General features: G+C 38.6%; 1 long non-coding RNA gene across 1 annotated transcript in view; it reads left to right on the top strand.

The window, feature by feature from the left end:
- LOC140909977 (uncharacterized) overlaps positions 1-20,039 on the top strand; it is a 175,369-nt gene extending 155,330 nt beyond the window's left edge. The window contains exon 3 of the long non-coding RNA XR_012158396.1: positions 19,924-20,039. This is a non-coding gene — a long non-coding RNA (uncharacterized lncRNA). The remainder of the gene's footprint in view (positions 1-19,923) is intronic.
- Positions 20,040-22,119: the final 2,080 nt, after the last annotated feature.

Below are 22,119 nucleotides of genomic sequence, written 5' to 3'. Positions count from 1 at the left end.
ATTTATTTCTCTCTTCATTATTTTCATAATCCTGAAAAAGTAGACATGGCCAGTAATTGGATGCTCTACCAAGAACAGGGCACTGAATGCACCTAAAGTAGTTCAGGAACTAAAGTTCTCTCCAGAATAAGGCTAAATTCACCCAGGGAGAAGAGGGCACACCAGGATTGTGGGCCCTGGTGGCAAAAACTGCCATGTCGGTGGGGGTGAATATAGTCCTTCTTGTCATGACGCATTTACCTGTGTAACGGCTTCAGAGCAGTTTTTCACATCCTGCCAATCTATTAAACCCTCATTTGCACTTAGCTCATTTTGCTCCCACACAGGAAAACTATCAGCCTACTGAATGCCTCTGCCTGCACCTGCACATCGAGTGATTCAGATAAAACCAAACACCTCCAGGTGCAGTCACAGAAACCTCTAAAAATAATTAAATTCAGAGCTAAATAGAAACAGCATGTAACAAGTGCAAGGAGTCAAGACATAAAGCCTTTTGGATATTGCTAGCTACATACCTACCATTCCCTGAGAGTCATGGAAACACCTACATCCATGCTTGCTTGGAGTATCTGGCTAGCTATTGAAGAAGCACAAATCAATCACACTATGGTAAAAGTGCCAAGCAATAATGAGTTCAGATGGGCAGCTGCACAACACAGCTGCTGTCACCACTTAAAATCATACCCCCACCCACCCACCAAAAAGGTCACCTTGAGGAGGAGATCACTGCACAGCAATTTTATTCTGATTTACTTGCATGACTATTTGAATATAAGTACTTTCTTCAAGTTTACACTTCACTGCGGGCCAAATAGTTGAATTCAGCTCGAGATGAACAGCAAATGTCCTGGAGAGCTATCATGTTGAACTCTTCAGCACACAAGCTCTCTGAGAGGTGTGTGTGTTTGGAAGAGCTCACCAACCAGGGAATTCATAACAGTTGTTAGAAGAGACTAGGAATCTCTGATCTAAGAGAGCATCTTTGTTTCTCTAAAGTGTTTCCATGGGCTCCAATTACTAAGATGTCCTTAATTGGATATATTTTCAGTTGAATTTAGCACTTGAGAAAGGTGTAAGATTGGCATGCAGCTGCAGTTGCCCTGAAGTGTTACAGAAACCAAAGAGTGAAACTAAATATAAAAAGAATAGGAATACGACTAGTGTCATAACCCAAGATTTGTGAAATGCAAAAAACAAAACCAGTATAAATGGTGGAAAGGATATCATCAAGTTTATAAGCATTCTTAGAAAAAAAAAGAATGTCAGCTACATAGCTGATGGTTCTCAGGATACCCAGGACTGTGAGCTACCTTGTTACGCCTGCCTCCAACATGAGAGAATCTTGCTTGTGTTCAGATGAATGTCAGCTCCCTAATGGCACCAGCTTGTTAGCCACTCAAGCACTCTCCTCTGGGCTCTACCAGCCCTTCCCTTGTAGATTAAGGATCGGTTCACTCCAGTCCCTTTGAAACATTCCGCTGTGAATCCTACACTAACTACTCACAGAAATACCAGGTCTGTGGTCCCCAACGGACCAGTGTGCACACCAGATAGTCAGATTCAGCTCAGGACCAGAACTTGGCTTAACACCACAGCACTGAGACACCCTCCCCCCCCCATTATAAATGAGTTTATCATCAAAGACTAGATATTTGGAGATGAGTAAGAATACTGGAAATATAAGTTTAGTCTCTGAAAAGCATGTTATGATTTTGTTTTATATGTAACCTTAACCTCCTGTCTAAAGTTTCTCACCCAAAGTCTTCTACAGCATTTTCAGCCAACGTTGGCTGAGATCCTGTTTTCATGAAGTAAATACACCGTTTACTGCCTAGGTGCAGGATGAGGGGGTGTTATCTTTGCCTTCAACATATACACTCATCGTTTATTGTCAGTCCTCAGAGACAGGATTACTACCTGTGGCTTGTTTTTCCTGTATGCTGCTTCTATATTGTTGTTACATCTTTGTTAATGTTTGGACTTGATATGTAAATGAGCATGCACTGTGTTAGCTTACAATGCTTAATCTGAGCCTCCAACAGCGGGACACACATTTCATACCTCCTTTCTGGAAGAAAACCTGTTTTTCACCTCTGCTGGTGACTGTCTCGATTCAGACTTTAAAAACATTTTTAGTATGTGTAAATAACTCCTTATACAGTATCTGTGCATACATTTCACAGTGCTACTGATGATCAGTGTCCCCTCAGCTTTCATTTAAAAGCTCATATGAGATTCTTTGGTGAACCAGAATGTACATACTAGAATCAACATATTACTGGAGCCCCCTTGCCAGTGGGCATTGAGTGGTTCTTGGGTAACAACATAGCTCTGATACAGTGCAATGATTAATAACCCACTAAATTAACATAGCATATATATGCTATGTTATCAAGCAACCTTATCTTCAAGCATATGCTGCCTATGATATCTATTGTTTAAAACAATAGATAAATTGTTTAAAAACCAATAGATAAACAATAAATGAAGGGAAAGCCATTGCCAGTGGGATCCTGGGTACCATTGGAGTTGCACAGCCAAAGGACAGGGTAGGAGCCGTCAGAGGTGTTGGCTGGCATGGGTCTCTGTATGGATGGCTTCAGTTTACTGCTGATCACATAAAATCCATGTAGATCCCTGGGGATTCTCCAGGTTTGGCAGCAGGCCCTGCAGCTTGGTCCATGGAGAAAGTAGGGGTGGGGGCAAATCTTACATCTGGCAGAATGACCAGGGAGAACCTCCACAAGGTGAACCCTGCTGAGATTTCTACCAGTTTAATAAGCCCCTGAAAGTTTTAATACAGAAGGGGGTACTCTTGCCTAAAGTGAACTAATGTCTCATCCAATACCATTTAAAGATTATGGCCCATGCCACACATTGCTGTAAAAATGACCTGAGAAAATACTTTAGATAAAGGAAATATTATTGTCTGATTAATATACAAAACAGCATTTTTAGTGTTGACAGTAGTTCCCCGCCCAAAAAGTTCAGTAACATTTTAGCCTTAAAATTGATATTTAAGCAGTTTGGGATATAAATTATTTTCAGAAGCATTTACAAGTGGTAGGCAATGTCCTCAGAGCCATCTTGCAACTTTTCAAAACTATTTTTAGGATTCTTTTGGAATAGTGTCTATTTACAAAGGAAAGCCTAAAATTTATAATTGCAAACTAATAAGGTAAGCTGTGGTTATCATTTTAGCTGAATCAAAACTGGTATGGGAATAAACACGATAGTAGTTTCCAGATGAGATAAATACTTTTTTTTCCTGATATAACAAAAAGTTCCATCTCGGGTGTTTCTGAGATGGTGTGCAGTTTTTGCTGTTTTATATGCCGATATTTATTCTTCAGTTTAAAGAAAGAATGTATTGCTATTCTGGGAAGGCTGAGTCATGTTTTTAAACAGCTGAGGAAAGAAACATTTACACAAATCATGCTTTTTCTCCTTCTAGCCCTGGAGCAGTGTTGCCCAATTATATTGATTACTTAAGAATCCCCAGTTATTACTTTGAGAGTTGACAGGTTCTTGTCCCAAGATGAGGTCCAATATTTAAATTATAATATAGTTGGGAACCCCAATGTGCACAGTTGCTACACACACACACACTCTATAGGAACTCTTTTATATTTACACATATATTGTTTATTAATACATTTAGCACAGTCACAAACACTCCAGCTCCGTAAGGGAGATAGTGGTCATGAGAGTGAGGCATCATTCATACTACTCCTGTCTGAATGACAAGAACCATGCAAACATCCCAACTTGGTCAGGGCAATTCACCTTAAGTCAGAGCTGCTTCTTGCCAAAGACCACAATGGGGAAAGAACAAGCCACAAGTGCTTTGCATATCAACCTGTAATTAAATTAATTGTTTTTCCACTTGGATGCCACATAAAGCATTGAACATAGTGGCTTGAAGAGTTTTATACAGTTCTCTCCCCAGATGAAAGAAGTCACTGGACTTGGTCCATAATATGGATTTAAGTTCAGTGTTGCAATGCATAACTTTAGGTGCCCTGCTGCCTAACAGAATCCACAGCCCTGAGTTAGGTGCCCAGGATCTGTACATAATGCGTAGGGAAAGATAGATGCCTAAGAATGTGATCCACAAAACTCAGCAAGCTGATCAGGCAGTGGCCTGAGCTATCCAGCAGGAAATGCTGAAGGATGGGTCCTAAGCTCAGCCCCTCAAGGGGACTTAAATGCCTGTCTCTACTCAGGATTCAACTTCTCCTGCAGAAGCCTAAGCCCTTTCTCTCAAAAAAGGAGGACAGTGCCCCTCCCCGTATGACCTTTAGCCTAGGGGTTAGAGCACTTATACAGAGGGAGAGATTTCCAGTAGCCCCTCTGCTCGATTTGGAGCATGGATTCAAACCCATGTCTCCCACCTCTCAGGAGCATACCCTAACCACCAGGCTATGGGCTAGTCCAGGGTTTATAAGGGTGGGGCTCTCAATTTCTCCTGTTGAAGATATCCCATTTTGTATGAATAATTAAATATTCATTGGACCAGGGAATTGCACGTGGGTTTCCCATATTCTGGGTGAGTGCTCTAACCACTTGGATAAAGGCTATAAGAGTGGCAGCACCATCACCATTACCCCCTTTGTGCAGTTCTCAATTCATTAGGCAGGCTCTGAGACCCCCTGCAGGATTGGGCCCTGCAGCCCAATACGTGGGAGAAGGCCAGGGCTTAAGTATCAGGACTCAGGTGGCTGTGCACATGCTGAGTAGTAGATTTTTAGGCACCTAAGGGACTTTTGCAGCAGAAGTGTAAGTGCCGAGGTTTTAGGTGCCTACAGGGTTAGGTGGCAGTTGAGCAGGGGTTTTAAAAATCTAAATTTTGTATTTAGGCACAAAAGGGTCAGTTAGGTGCATAAATGCCTTTGTGGATCTAGCCCATTGTGCCTGATTTCCATACTTGGCACAACACTCTTATTCAGACCAGCAAAGCAGAATTGCTTTTGTCTACCAGGAGAGGAGACCTACTCAAGCCGCATAGTGGAACGACATCTTACAACCCTGTTAGTCTTGTAAAGAAATGGACAACGTGTTACACACCATGATCTCCCAGTTCAAATAATGAGTTCATTAATCAGGAGAGAGCTGAGTGTTTGGTTTTCATAAATAAAAGGCCTGCCATCGAAAACACTAATGCTAATTGATTTACAGCGCAAAAAAACCCAAAAAACAAAAACCCCACACTACTGCAGTACATCATTTTGTAATGTCATCTCCTGAATTTAACAATAGCATGATTTCAAAGTCACTGGTAAGTTTAGGCGTGACTTCATGAAATCCACTTTATGATTTGAAGTATAAATCATTTACAATGCCAATTTTTCCCCGCTTTAGTGATAAAATTCTACATGCTGTGATTTATCTCTCACTGATGCTGGTAACATTTTTCACATCAACCTACATCCACTGAGAAAAATGTAAATCCAACATAACCATATTTCAGTAATTTAGATCTTCCCCTTAGTCACTGAAACCTGCTTTTCACTTGAGCACTGTTAAAGTTTTATTGAGTTAAAACTTGAAAGATTACATTTTTATTTAATTTCTAAACTTGAAGAACCCACAGGTATCTATGGAACAATGTTTCCTTAAAAATGCAGAGAGAGGACAGGTCAAGTGGCTAGAGAACAGCATTGCAAACTACAATCAGGGGATCTAGGTCTGGGATTGGCCTGAAATAATTTGGATTATGTTTAAAAGAATATTTTTTTAAAAACAGAAATGAAGTTTTTACGGCATCTACATGCGCATGGAGAATCCAAATTCTTGCAATCAGAGGTCTCAGAACGCATGAGTCCTATAACTTTTTTAGGTGGTAGTGTTGTAGGAATAGGAGTATACTACAGGCCTATCTGTAGTACATCATTTGCTTTGCCTAGAATCAGCTGGAATGGTGACCAGAACACCTACAGAGAATGTTTACAATAAAATTAAGAAATATTCCTCTCTCATCACTGCTCTCAGAGCAGGATCCCTTCAAGTTGAAGACAAAAGAAGCTTTGCTGTTATCTTAAATGGGAGCAGCATTGAGCCATTAGATCCCTTCTTATTTCTGTTTACAGGTTACATACAATAAAACCGTAAGTGCAAAAATGTTTACCTAATTACCAGTTATTTCTGAATATTTCATTTCAATAAATTCTTCTTGACTAAGAGTAGACAGTCTGAAGATAACCTTACTATAGCAGAGTGGCCCAGGACAGAGATGTAAGGGAATTTAATTTCTGCCACTCATATTGCTGAAATAATGTACCGGTACTCATTTACCTTACTTCCACAATGACCCTTTTTTATCTGTAGATATCACCTCTCATAAAGAGGGATGCCATGAGTCAGTGTGGTAAATCTTGACTGGCAGACTCAGTGCAACGAGGGTTGCAGTCACTTATCTGCTCTAACTTTGGGAGGGCAGATATGTTCAGAGATACTCGGCTCCTCATGGACATAGGGCCTGATACAAAAGCCACACTGAAATCAATGGAAATAGTCCAGTACATGTCAATGGACTCTGGTTCAGGCATGTACTCACAATGGCTCTAGCCTTATGGCCAAAGAAACCTTCTATACTTTCCTTGCTATTAGTAATAGTATAAGTGCACAAATCAGATTAGTAAAGACCCATCCATTGACAGCATAGTATATTCTCTTGTCATCAATGATACAAAGATTTTTCAGAAGAAGTAAGTGGAGCTAAGTTTAAATCAGAAAAAAAAATGTACAATTTCGTTCATTTGCATTTAGTGGTAGACATTTTATTCCATAGCGAATAAAAGAGAGTTCTATGTAAGTGGTGCATATGTGTTGTAATGAAACCCTTGTAGAATCTAATCCCAACCAATGTAAGTTAACTAAATATGCACCAGAGAGACTTTCTACCATCCCATATTTTATAGATTAGCCATTACCTATAGTTGGAATGATACAGAAGCTTGCAGTTTCCTCATTTTATGTATAGCAAGAAAATTAATACAGAAAAATAAACTTGCTTTATTTCCAAATGTAATCCCGCTAAACAATTATTACACTAGACCTGACACACAGCACATTTCCTGAAAACTTCTGCACAGCCAACAGACATCAGCCTGCTCAAATCCACATACCTGGTGGGCTTCCTATGCTTGTCAATGTTTCATGCCCCAGAGTACAAGACTATCCTATTACTTACAAGCCAAATACCTATTTTCCTGCCACAGCTTGGATTATATCACTACCAATATTCCTTATCTGATGTTGCCAACAAATGCTTTCAATCTGAACAAAAATTCAGTGGTAGGATCGTAAATGTTGCACAAGAATAAAATAAAATAAAACTTAGTCGTATTAGATAGTGAACTCTCCATAGTCAAGTTAGTGTTAATGAATGCATTTTATATAAATACTGTACTTCGGGTACTGTCAATGGATTTTAATAAAATTCTTGCCCTCTTTTCAGAAGATAGAGATCTGTCCCTCACAACCTTGCTATATATAAAGTGGGCCTGATTCACCAGTTACACCAATTTTACACCATTTAACTCTTGCTTTCTCTGTAGTTACAGGTATAAAACTAGAGTAATAGTGGTGAATCAGACCTAATATATAGTTTATTATAGGCCCAGTTCTGCACCCCATTGCACCTTGTACAGTCATTTTCACTTGAGCAAAGTGAAAAACCCAACCCAATCAGAAATAACCCACTTTGTCCTCAAGTTTCCATAATTGTTAGTGACTACATCACAGGTGGTAGAAGAGGGAGGGGAAATGTCAGAATTGTTCTGACTTTTTTCAAAATTATATGGACACGTTTTTCCAATTCAAGTCATTCTAAGCTATATAAGGTGCAAGGCACTGAAGAATCAAAACACATTTTATATATTACGTGTACATACTTTTCGTTACCTGGAGTAGTTCCACTGAGGTTAATGGGGGCTGCTCACATGCTTAAACGTTAGGCATGTGCTTAGATACTTTGCTGATTCAAGGCCCTTGTTACCCAGTACAGTATAGCTGCAGTATTGAAGTCTTTTTCCTTAAAAAGAAAAAAAAACAGACCCCTTTGGGATTTGAACATGATAGGAACCAAGGAGTGTTCTTTCCTTTTTTTGGTACTGAAATAGTGCATATTGTTTAGATGAACATCTCCACTCCCAAAAAGCCTTAGCTAAGAAACTAGCCTTAGCTAATCTATCATGCCTTGATATATTTCAGTTCATATGGGATATCAGCTGCTAGAGACAGGTTCCCAATATGGGACTATACCATATGTAATAAAAGCAACATGCTCCCTGTAAATTAAAGCATATGAACTGTGGCTTGACTGTCTGAATGATTAACTATTAATATAACTTTGTTATAGCCCAATTCCTAGCTAGTACATCTCAACAGGTGTATGTGGGGTATGAAGGGGTAAGGAATCCTCTCTACACTACAGAGCAGCTCCAGGGAGGCTCCAGCCTAGTAGCTGGAGTAGCCTCTTTATCCCTTGGTGTGGCCCCTGCTACAGGATGGATTGGAAGATCCATATCATAATTCTCTACACTTATCCATGGTCTACCCTCACCCATCACCTGTAAAGATGAGTCAGGGTTCTGTGCTGTGTAGGAGTTGCACATCCTTTGCATGGGGCCCCAAAACAGCAACTCCACCTTCTCTGCAAAGCTAAGCCTTCCACTGCTGCAGAGGAAGGGGCAGGATTTATTCCATAGTGAACCAGAATGATAATACTTACTCATCTTTGTAAAAGTACTTTGAGAGCTACTATATTGTACACAGTATGAATCAACTCCTTTTTACATGTGGCACAGAGAGTTTAAGGGGTTTGCCCAAGATCATACAGAGAAGCAGATGCAGACCTGAACATTGAATCTAGGTCTCCCCCTTTCCAGGCCTCAGAGATGAACAGTTACAGTGAAGAACTTAGATTCTGCACAGCATGTAAAATGGTTTATAAATGTATATTGTGCCATGATAAAAACATTCATTAATACTTATCAGCTATTGATTACCATACATATTGATAGCATAATAGGTTTCTAAATAACTGATGTTTATCTAATGGAAGATGTTAAATATATCTTAAATGTACATTAAGCTTCCCAAAGATACAACTGCAGCAGTCTCAAAGAAAGACTCTGAATCAGGGGATGAGAACAGGAAGAGTAGATGCTGCACTCAGCTTGAGGAAGAGATATCAACTAGATTCTCCTTGTGCAATAATTGTGGGGATCCTCTTACATTTCTGCAACTAGCTAGGAGATTAAATATATACGTGTCAGACATCTATTTTTGCCTGGAAGTTTGCTCAATGGTCCCAAAAGGCCATGTGACGTATAGGCTCAGTACAGTACTTTGCTTCAGGAAGAGAGGGACTGGAACCCAATATTTGAGTGAGCTAATAGTCCAGTTAAGTGTTTCCTCCTAATTTCTCTCCTTTAATATCAAGTCAAAGTCAAGCAACAGTAACAAAATATTAGATATCTATGCAATTAACTCCTCCTTTCATTCTTTTGAACACTGAAGCTGCTCACTTCTGCAGAACTTGAAAGTTGGTATCCGTTTTTTTTTTCAAAGTGTCTTTCATAAGCAGTATTGATTAATGACATTGGTGATCAGATTAAGAAATTATGTAGAAATTATCCATTGCAGTGGATGCAGTAGCAATCGATGCCTGTTAGGTGTTTCCATTTTACGTCATCCTATTTTAAGGATCTCCCCACTATTAGTGTTGGTGAATAGGATGCACCCTAGATTTCCCTCTGAGATTATTAATATTTTTAATGGTCAGCTTGTCAATGCGGAACTGCCCAGGGTGATTTCTAGCTCAGCACACAAAACCAGCAATAATTTCCATCTGGTTTTGCTGCTAGATTGGGTATCTGAGTGGATGATCATTAGACTTTTGTTATGGTCACACCTTACCTTTTCTGATTTGAGGCCACAGATCATCTTCTCTCTAATCAGGGCAAGGGGCCTATCTGAAACCCAACAAATTCAATCAGCTCAGCTGATGACCATTGACTGAATATTAGAGTTTCCCCTCTGCCCATTATGGTAGCCTTAAAACATTCCCTCACTTTGGACCCCTTCGCAAGAGACCAAGATATACAGAAGATCTGTAACAAAAGGACTAGTTTTAAGAGCTGTGTTCTGAGTTTGACCAATTGTGGCAAAAGTAATTAATGAAAACCCTGATCGTAGCTTAGCTGACCTCAAAGAGGTTTTTCTTGTTGATCAGCATCCACAAAGCCCTGAGAAGTGGAATTGTAGGGAAGAGGCAGCCTGATGAAGCCACATTGTCTTTATTTGGGGAGAGAGTCTCAAATATTCCTTGCTGTAAAGATTCTTCCATCAATTTAGCAGGCAAGATCAGATTTTGAATCAGTGGGACGAGGGGTTTTGGTGGAAGCATGTCAAAAGGCAACAAATAAGAGATCATCTCTTCTAGAGTTCCAGTCAGATTTGGCTAGAGAATGGAGACCAATTGTAGCAGAAGCCTTAGAGACCAGAATGACAGTTCTCTTATTTCTGTATTTAAGGTTTGTATCTTTTAAAATTTAAGAATATGGGAGACAACAAAGCAGGACGACAATGAACTCTCCTCTGATCTTTCAATATCATTTGTCTATACAGGTTTATTTGCTAATCTGAGGCTGGCACTTCAAATCATAATACTCACTATAGTGCCATAGAAGGAAAAAGATAATAGATTCACTAAATTAGAGTTTCTGATAAGTCTGTATTAGTCTTGTTCAGAGTAATATAAAAAGCATAACAAACCCTGGGGATATTTTTCTTTGAACTTTTTCTCCTCAGAAAGATAGAGGAAAGACCAAATGATAGACTGCTGTTATTTTAGTTCTCTCTCTCAGAAAATACATTGCTGGTATAAGGAAATCTTTATCTTATTTTACCTCACCTTTCTATAGAGACTTAGTTATTGATTGAATGCACTTTCCAGTTTGCTTGTTCAAACGAAACAAGCAGAAATCAGAGATTCAGGTAACCATCCAAACTTTCAGATGCTTTGCTGACAGACTGGGAATTGTCCACAAAGGGTATTACTTTACCAGTATCACTGGTAAGTATTGGTAAATATCAGTACTGGTAAGACAGTATTGCTGTCCAGAGAAGATTGATTTTTGGATTGCTGTTGGAACCCAATAAATGCCTCATGAACCTATAAATACAATTTCAAACATACTGTGATGAAGTAAATAGACGTCATAATTACCATGCAAGATTAACTGTGAAACCTCATTAGAATACTATTTTGTTCCATTAAGTAAACCAAGCACAGTGGAATCACCATGAGACTTCATGGCAAATCACAAGTCTGCATGATCATTTGCATGCCGAGTATTTGTTTGTGTTAAGCCATTGGAAATGGGCTAAAATTAAGTTTACATAGATTTCATTATGTGGACACACTGGACTGAGTCAACTGGAATTCCTCCTGCAGCATGACTCCTCCACACCTGGGTGATTTGTATCTTAAAATCCAATAATAATCTAACCTAGAAAATTGAGGCTTAACAAATTTACATTACAATGTATTTTTAAATGTTGCTGCACTATTGGATATTTTAAGTTGCATTTCCACTAAGAATAAGGAAATGGCGGGGGGGGGGGGGGGGGAAGAACCAAACGTTACTGCCTTCTTAAGTTTAGAAATTAAGCATACAAGCAGGCAAATACAGACGTTATGGTTGAATGCTAACCTCAACTCTGTGTTTGCAATTAGGCATTTCGGTTTGGGATTAGAGCCTCAGCTAATTAGCCTGCCTCCACTGACTTCAGTGGAGCCAAGCCATAGGTCTAACCCAAGGTCTTTAATTATGTGACATTAAATTACTGTAGAACTTGTGTCTAATAAGTACTTTTAAAAGTAACTATTTTATTCAGTTTAATCAGAGTAACAAGCATGTACCTGTGTGATCTCTGCCTGGGAAAGCAGAGACTCAGTGCTGTAATAAGCCACCAAATATTGAAAGATTCTGTTGACCAACATTGCTCTTTAATCTCTACAAAGAATACAAACTGAATTAAATTACTTTCCGTAGTAATATTTGTAGAATCTTAAAAGAGCAACTATTCCCAAAAGCAATTTGGTCTCGGTTTATAATGTGTTAGATACACAACATGTTTAGAACATTCAAATATATTTATAAGCTTTTCCTATGGAGCCTCCATAATGATACTATTCAGCATGTTTATAGACATTTGCATTTGCAGAGTTCTTACACACACTAGTTACCTACATAAGCTACCTCTCATGGGAGCTGCTAAGTATTATTATTTCCATTTTAGAAATGGAAAAAAGTAGGCAGAAATGTTAGGCAACTTGAGCAGGCTACAAAGGGAATAGGTGTTAGAGCCAGGTTTAGAATTTAAGAATTCCCGGTGCTCAGCCTGAGTCTTAACTTTATTAGACTATGCCTGCCTGCTTCTCACTCATCAACTTACAGGATCAGCTCTGTGAACCATAACCATCTGCTTGTAAATGGATGGCATTTATATACAATTTCCTAAAAATGTTTTTCTATAAATGCCTGATACCTTTATAGTACTGCTATATTAGGAAGAATATTACAGTTTCTAAAGTTAATAAAGTGTTTGAATATTCTTATATGGAGCATCTCAGTTTAACTTCTGTATGTTTACATTATTTAATTTGATTATTCTCAAGGTCATTAATGAATTACAATCATAAATCACACCAGGCAAGGCAGTTATGACTCACTGACCCACTACAGAGTAAAGAAGTTTTATTCTGTATTATAGTTGACTTAAATTGGATGACTTAAAAACAACAGAATTGCTTCCAGGATTTAACCAACCATTTTGAGAGGAGATCCTTTCAAACCATCTTAAAAAGCTTAAATTGTGCATCAGTTAGGTTGATTTAAAACTAGGGCTGTCAAGCGATTAAAAAAATTAATTGCGATTAATCACACTGTTAAACAATAGAATACCATTTATTTAAATACTTTGGATGTTTTCTATATTTTCAAATATATTGATTTCAATTACAACACAGAATACAAAGTATACGGTGCTCACTTTATATTTATTTTTGATTACAAATATTTGCACTGTAAAAAACAAATGGAATAGTATTTTTCAATTCACCTCATACAAGTACTGTAATGCAATCTCTATCACGAGAGCTGAACTTATAAATGTAGAATTGTGTACAAAAAATAACTGCACTCAAAAACAAAACAATGTAAAAAACTTTAGAACCTACAAGTCCACTCAGTTCTACTTCAGCCAATTGCTCAGACAAACAAGTTTGGTTACAATTTGCAGGAGATAATGCTGCCCATGCCTTGTTTACAATGTCACCTGAAAGTGAGAACAGGCATTCACACGGCACTGTTGTAGCTAGCATCACAAGATATTTACGTGCCAGATGCGCTAAAGATTCATATATCCCTTCATGCTTCAACCACCATTCCAGGAGACATCCGTCCATGCTGATGATGGGGTCCTGCTCAATAATGATCCAAAGCAGAGCAGACCGATGCCTGTTCATTTTCATCATCTGAGTCAGTTGCCACCAGCAAAAGGTTGATTTTCTTTTTTGGTGGTTTTGTTCTGTTGCTCTTTTAAGACATCTGAAAGCATATTCCACACCTCATCCCTCTCAAATTTTGGAAGGCACTTCAGATTCATAAACCTTGTATTGAGTGCTGTATCTATCCCTAGAAATCTCACCTTAGTACCTTCTTGGTACCATCCGAGGCTGCTATAACATGAAATATATGGCAGAATGTGGGTAAAACAGAACAGGAGAGATACAATTCTCCACCAAAAAGAAAAGGAGTACTTGTGGCACCTTAGAGACTAACCAATTTATTAGAGCATAAGCTTTCGTGAGCTAGCTCACGAAAGCTTATGCTCTAATAAATTGGTTAGTCTCTAAGGTGCCACAAGTACTCCTTTTCTTTTTGCGAATACAGACTAACACGGCTGTTACTCTGAATTCTCCACCAAGGAGTTCACAAATATAATTAACACTTTTTTTTTAAACAAGCATCATCAGCATGGAAGCATGTCCTCTGGAATGGTGGCCGAAGCATGAAGGGGCATATGAATGTTCAGCATATCTGGCATGTAAATACCTTGCAACGTCGGCTACAAAACTGCCATGCGAATGCCTGTTCTCACTTTCAGGTGACATTGCAAATAAGAAGCAGTCAGCAGTTATCTCCCATAAATGTAAACAAATTTGTTTGTCTTTGCAATTGGCTGAACAAGCAGTAGAACTAAGTGGACTTGTAGGCTCTAAAGTTTTACATTGTTTTTGAGTGCAGTTATATAACAAAAACAAACATTTGTAAGTTATACTTTCATGATAAAAAGATTGCACTACAGTTTTTTGTAATAAAAAATATAAAGTGAGCACTGTACACTGTGTTGCAATAGAAATCAATATATCTGAAAGTGTACAAAAACATTCGAAAATATTTAATCAATTTCAATTGGTATGCCATTGTTTAACAGAGCAATCAATCATGATTAATTTTTTTAATGGCAAATAATTTTTTTTAGTTAATGGCATGAGTTAATGATTAATCAACAGCCCTATTTACAACATTTATGCACCCACTGGTATAATATAACATAGAATACTATGCTTTAGCGCCTCATCATGTCCTAGGCAAATAAATGGTTTACCACCATTGACTGCAAGGGGAAGGGAAATACAGGCAGAACTGTGAAAAATACGGATCTGAAGGTTAGAAGCTCTGCATATGAAAGTGTATGCACGACTTCACTGCTAAATGAAACAGAGCAATTTAAGTTAAGGGTATATATATATTTCAATATTTATCCTGGATAACAATGGGAACAGAAAACCCTCTTTTTGGAATAAAAATCTAGAATTGTTTGTATTGGCTCATAACATTATCATCCCTGAGTCTCTTCAATGGGAAGGAGGAAGCAGATAAGGGAATCAGGATTTTAAGTGAAGTAGGGAGAAAACTAGATTAAACTATATCTTTGCAGGACTAATTTTGTTATTGGGATCATTTTTCTGAGGCTCTCAGATACTAATGTTTTATATAAGATTAATATTAGATTAGGCAGACAGAAAATGAGACTACATACTGCTGGTCTTGATTTAGAGCTTGTCTCCCCAAATGTGTTTATATTTGATTTGAGAAAATTACTTCTGGCTTTATCTTCGACATTGCCACTGTCATTGCATGCGTTTCCAGCAATATTATCATCTTTGGCACTGCATTCCTTTCCCATTGTCACCAGGATTTGTAATTTCATAAAATATCAGTTGGAAAGTGCTTTCCTGAAGCACTTCTCAAAAAACAAACAAAAAATGCCACTTGTTGTAAAAAGAAAATATTTTCTCTGGATCTGGAGAATCTTTCACAGTCCCCTTATTGTTACAGTAAGGAACTATACAGTGACTGTGATAAGGCTATGATTAAAGTGTTATGTAACAAAGTGAAATTACCAGCAGGCTGAGACCCAACGAATTCACTGAAGGGATCGCTTGCACGCTCTCTCAGTTTTTGCCACTAGGCCATGTTTATTCCTTTTATCCCCTTGAAAATACCAAAAAAACCATTCTTCCCCCTCAAGATAATCCTATTCAAAATATCACTGAAACCAGATACATGAATAGCATATTCCCTTGATAGTTGTTACGTAAATGCTACAATAAAATCCTTCCTTATAGTTTTATACTGATAAAATAGTGCCTTTCCTGAGGACAACATGAAGCCTAAATGGGAGTAATTAATTAATTAATGAAATTGGATTTAAAAATTATTTCAGGGGATTTGGATAGAAATGGGGCTCAGATTTTCATTGGGATTTGTGCCAGTTTATAGACAAAGTTCTGTTAATTTGAACATGTACTATATTAATGCCCAAAGACCAGAGTAAGAACAGTATAATAAAAACTGTATAAATACAGTATTCCTTATCATGGTATCACAATTAAGATTTATATACCCTCTGCAGGACTGTGATTATAATCTGAGTTTCATATAAAACTGGAGGTTGGGGAAGGGAAAAGACACTGGAATGTTAAACAAGCACGCTTTATTTATTCAAGTCCTAATCTAAAAAACCATTTTATAGCAATAAGGGAGAATTCTGACAAATCAACAGTTAGTAAGATTCTGCCTCTATATTCATCCTAAATGGCTCAGGAACTGTAAAAGGGATTTCATCCTTAGAATGCGGATTTGAATCCCGCCCATAGCGGTAGTGAACAGAAATGGTTTATTAACTCATTAAATGAATGGCTGATCATATGCCTCTGACAGGCCTCTCTCTTGTGTAGCTAGAAAGGATTTCAGTAATTTCTGAATCTTTCATGAGTGATATATTAACAAAAATGTCATTTGGTTTATGACAAGATTATTATAATCTCAACTAGCCATTCTAACAGGTGGGACATTTACATTGTTCAGGTGTATGCCTCGTATGTATTCTTCATTGCTCTGCTATACTTTGGATCCAATGCCCAAAAACCTATCAGAACTCTGGGGCCTAATTACTGAACTATGCATCGAAGAGACTCGGGGTATTTGTTATAGGCCAGGATTTTCTCTTTCCACTATTTTGAAGGCTTTGTTATAAAAGCCATCACAGCACAGTTTGCCTCTAAGGCTAGGGCTACATTATAAACAAAGGGAGCGATGATTCCCCAGCTCATGTGCATATATACTCCTGAGTATAAATAGCAGCGTAGTTGCAGTAGCAAAGGTAGTGCCAGTGGAGGCATGGTTGAGCCGTGGTTCCACGGCTGCTGCTCGCGTTACCACAGCTACACTGCTATTTACACTTGCTCTGACTCCATGAGAGCTACAGTGGGAATGTGGACATGAGCGGGGGAATCTCACCCCTAGTTTGTAGGGTAGACAGAGCCCAATACACTGCACCTGGGAAGAGGCATTCCCAGAGCAGGGCTAGTGAGAGTCTGTATACTAAAAATAGTAGTGTGGACATTGCTGCAGGGAGGGGAGCTCAGGCTCGCTGCCTTAGTATGATCCCACCTCCCTCCCAGGTCCAAGCTCAAGAGGCTAGCCTGTGCTGCAAGAGCTACGCTGATAGTTTAGCAGGTTAGCTTGAGCAGAGCTAGGAAAAGTCTGTCTATCTGTGCAGAGAATCCCACCTCCCAGCTGCAGTGTAGACATAAACCATATGCCATTGGTATTGGGGTATCTGAGTGGATGTGAATACCTATTATTGTCGTCATCCATGATTTAGATATATAGGGCTCAATCCTTGGCCCCATCATAGCTCCTGACTAGCTAAAAAGCCAGCTGGCAACTCCAGTCACACCCCCTATTAGCTTCCTACTCAGCCCCTGGCATGGGGAACATGCCAGATCTGAGAAGAAGTTTGAACAGAGCACATTGCGCTCTAGCAATCTCTGGTTAGTGAAAGGTCTATTGGGAGCTTTTGCAGCTGGGGTGCAATTCAGAGCATCTGTCAGGGCTGCTATAAGCTACAGTAAAGACTGAATCAGCCCTTGTACAGCCTCCTGAGGGGCTTGGGGGGATACCAGCTACTTTGTAAAGTACCACCTTACGGATACACTCACTCATTGTATGTACAAAATGAGAGATTTTTTTTGAAGATGTGGCCCCATATATTATATTAGGAAAAAATCAGATTATTGCATCCCATGGAATTTTGATAACTGCACATTGCTATGCCAATTCAATAGTATGCTCATTACTTTAAGATTTCCCACACACACACACTTTACAGTATTTCTGATTCTAGTACATTCTCATTATCTTATAAGACCATAAGATGGCCACACTGGGTCAGACCAAAGGTCCATCTAGCCCAGTATCCTGTCTTCTGACAGTGGCCAATGACAGCTGCCCCAGAGGAAATGAGAGAACAGGTAATCATCAAGTGATCCATTCCCTGTTGCTGATTCCCGGCTTTTGGAAACTCGAGGCTAGGGACACCATCCCTACCCATCCCGACTAACAGCCATTGATGGACCTATCCTCCATGAACTTATCTAGTTCTTTTTTGAACCCTGTTATAGTCTTGATCTCACTTGCTTTTTCTATATTCTAGATGTTATTTTCTGAGAGAGAGAGTATATATATATACACACACACACACAGAAAATAATATCTAAAATATATATAAAAATAAAAACATTGTCCTGGGCAAAATGAAAAAGGAATGCAGATCTACTTTAGGCATCTCGGTGATATTTTAGTTTCAGATGTCAACAACAGCTTTGATGTAGCAGACAGAATTTAAGCTCCTGCTGATGCTAGCAGTAAGTCATCACAGCTGTCTTCATTTAGGCTCTTAGCAACCATGCAATAGAGCCTCACAGATGTACCTCCCACAGCTAGCTTATCAAACACTTAGTCAGATGCAGCATGTACTCCTATAGATCAGCCTCCTATGGTTTGCTGCGGTTTGAATTTTTTATGGAGTGGGAAGTGCAGATTTTTGTACGGAGCTGACATGTTTTGATCAGCTGTCTATTCAACAGCTCTGCAAGAGAAAGACATTTTCTGCAATTGTTTCTCATACTCATACTATTTGAGCAGCTACCTCTTATTTTTACCTCCTACGTAATGCATAATGCATGCCCTGCCAACTCCCCCATGTTTTACGGAAGGTATATACATATTCAGTATTTTATCTAGTTACCCTCCAGAGTGCTACAAATATACACATTTGAGTGTTTCTGGAAGATACATGGGATAAATATACCCATCCTCAATATCTCATCCTGGGTATGGCCATAAAGAAATAATGTTAATTATTTCCCTGGGCCCCTCACCTGTCAGAATCCAAATGCTCCCCAGGCTCCCTCCATGACAAACATCTGAAATCACCTTTGCCAAGTGATCCTAGTCCTGCTGACTCCTTCACAAGGCAACAGCGTTCTTTATACAGTACTGCATTGAACTCTGATAACTCATGCCTATCTAAACATAAGTGATGCAGTGTTTCCTCTTTCCCTGCAACGGATACTGTGAATAGGGCCAAACATTCAGGTAGTCTTGCTTCAGCAGGGCTCTGCTTCCTCTACTCTGCAGTACAGTGAGCAGCTGAAGAAAGTAGCACTAGAGGATCAGGAGAAAAACACAAAAGGACCAATGCAAGTCTGGGGAAGTGATGTTCCTTCCCATTCTCCTGTTTCACCCTGTCAGTGTATAGCTCATTAGACCTAAGACTATGTACTAGGAACTTTTGATGTATGTTGTCAAAGAGGCAGTAGATTTTTGAATAAAGAAAATTATTTTAGAGAAAGAGACAGTGGAACGTACATGTGTGTGTGTATACATACACACATATATAGGTGATGTGTTATGATGATGGGTGCAAAACTAACACAACTTCATGTTCCCACAGTACTTAATTAGCCCTAAATCTTGTTGTTCTTATTCTAGGACCAAGATCATATTATACTTAACTGAGTATTAAAGCCATCAAAGCTCTGTTTGTTATCTCCAAAGTACTCATGATTATTACGTTATATTCTCTCAATACGTTTAATAGTTTGAGATTAATTTTCATTAAATTAAGGATGTCCTTCAATCTAAAATTCATATTAAACATGGTACTTTGCCAAGGGAAAAGAATGAATGTTGGGTTTTTGAGAATCGCCTAGGTTAGTAAATATCCCTGAAGATAGTGCGGTAATAATTAATCTGGTTAATTAGATTCTTTCAAAAATCATTAATATGTTTGAAAATGAATGGCTCTGATAACAAATATTAAGCAAACTTGAATAGGAACTGCTACAGTATCATCTCATTTCTCCCAAATATTAATTGATGTGATCTCATTAAAAGTGATTTTTGCCGATAGAGTCAAATTCTGTTCCTGTATATGAAGAGGCTGGATACCTTTTGTCAAATTTTCATTTTGCCTGTTCTTTCTGTATTTTAGCTGAAGATGGCTAGAGGAAATGTTCAAAAGGAAGAAATGCAGAACATAAAAGACAAAACAAGAAATTGAGCAACATTTACAATGGATAATTCATACTAAAATGTAGAATTGTTGTAGGGTTGTATGTTTTGGGAGGGCGGGTCAAAGTGGGGGGAAATGGGTTGTTCCTGAAGATTATATATGTTTGGAAAACTCACTGTTTTTGTTTCAGTTTGTTGATCTTAAGAATTCAAAGAACAATTTAGCATGTTTTTAACTGGATTTCTAATTGTAAATACTTATTTCGTTATAAATATATTGAAGTGAATGCTTACAAATATTTCAAAACGAAGATTCCAATTTTCACACACTCAAATTTTCCAAAACATTCATCTTGTGGGGGCTAATGCAGCCTGCCCAAATGCAGACATTTGTTTCAAAGTTTGAAAAATATTGTGAGCGGCTAGGATAGAAATGATACCATAGCGATGTTTTGTTACAGAGAGAGGAACAAGATTTGGGGAGCTCACACAGAGGGTCGACAGTGCTGTGAAGTATAGCTCTCCTTGTTATAGGGGCACCATAATTTTTTTTTTAAAAGTTTATACAAAATTTATATAATTACATTCAAACTTACACAAATAAAAAGGGTGGGGACTTGAGCTAAAAGGATCAAGTAAAGGTCTGCCTTCCAGCCCATAAGTCACATCCAGCACACAATACAGTAATTGAGATCATGGTGTAGAATGATCTCCGTGCACCTTCATAAACAGGGTTTCCACTTAATGTACAGTCATCTACAGAATGTGGAACTGGGTTCCCTAGACTCTACATATAGGCCAAGATGTGCAGCATTGCATGACCATGGCTGTAAATGAATCCAAGAAATGCGACACAAGTATGATCTGCAGGTGCATGGCAAATATTCCCCCAAACCTCCCCCACCCCCTAACTACTGCAACCCAAGTGTAACCCCAAAATGCAGGGTGCAGACCAATAGATGGGATCTGCTATGTTGGTATCAGGAGTGCATTCTACTCAGCATACCCTACAGCTGCTCATTGCACTCTTGCATGGCCCTGTTCGTACAATATCAGATTATAATCCATCAAGATGCATTGAAGGCACATATCTGTGATATGTGGAATAGTTACTTGTACAAAAACATTTACAGCTGTTATATGGAACTATAGTTCTCAACCTTTTTCATACTGTGGCCCCATTTTACAAGTAGAAGAAAGATTCAGGCCTCCAATCCCATTTAGCCATAAAGAAATGGAGAGTAGTTGTCACTCCCAGGATGAGAGCCTGTGAATTATATAAAAGTTGTCAGCTATTGCTAAAAGGTAACTTGCTTTTTAAAATGCGGTTGTATGCATTTTAAGAAGCACAGCTGCTATCTGGTAAATAGAAGTATATGTTAGCTTAACCTCACTTTTTGACTTACAGGAAGCCATTCAGGAAAAAAAAATCTCTAGTACAATTCTAATGATTTCTGTTGTATTATCTCTGAAATAAAGTTCAGCTTTTGAAACACACTGGTAGCTGAGCAGCTCTTTTAACCAATGGCCCTCAGTTTCATGCTTGAGAAGGTCATTCTAGAATTTCCCCTCTTTTTCTCATCACATCACTGACGATATTTTTTACAAGTTTCCAAAGTCCCAGTCGACTTATACCTTATGGGGCAGAATAAGTAAATTTAATTTATCAGGGGATAGGCAGTTAGTTAAGGTGTACTCTTCCCTACTTTAAAGTGATTTACCAGTAGATTTGGAGCCTTTAGAGAACTAGAAATTTATCGGTTTCTCTCCTCACCATGTTCAGATACCATTTACTTGAAGTACTAAATACAGTAGTGGCTGGTGTCCCAAATAAGTGGTGAAGCTGCATGTGGCAAACTTTTCAAAGTGAAAAGCTGTGATTCAGAGGTCAAGAGTGTCACTGGGAAGCTTTTTGTGAGAGGGATAATGAACGTTGATGGGGAAATGAGAAGAAAAAGGAGTGCCCTCATGCTTCATCCATTCTCTCTAGCTTTCTGAATAAAAAAAAACTGGGACATCTTGGGGTAAGACTCAATGGTAAAAATGGTCTTTATTTCTGATTCTTTCACTGTTCTCTCCTAGTTGCAATCTGTCCCCTCCAATGAAATTCTCACCCCACCATCTCCCCCACAAACCATATACATCACCATTTCCTTCATATCCTCTTCATTCTTAC

This window comes from Lepidochelys kempii, chromosome 4 (genome assembly GCF_965140265.1).
Source record: "Lepidochelys kempii isolate rLepKem1 chromosome 4, rLepKem1.hap2, whole genome shotgun sequence".
In the NCBI taxonomy this organism is placed as follows: Eukaryota; Metazoa; Chordata; order Testudines; family Cheloniidae; genus Lepidochelys; species Lepidochelys kempii.
Note: the sequence above shows the minus strand (reverse complement) of the source record. Positions and strands in the feature narration are given on the sequence as shown.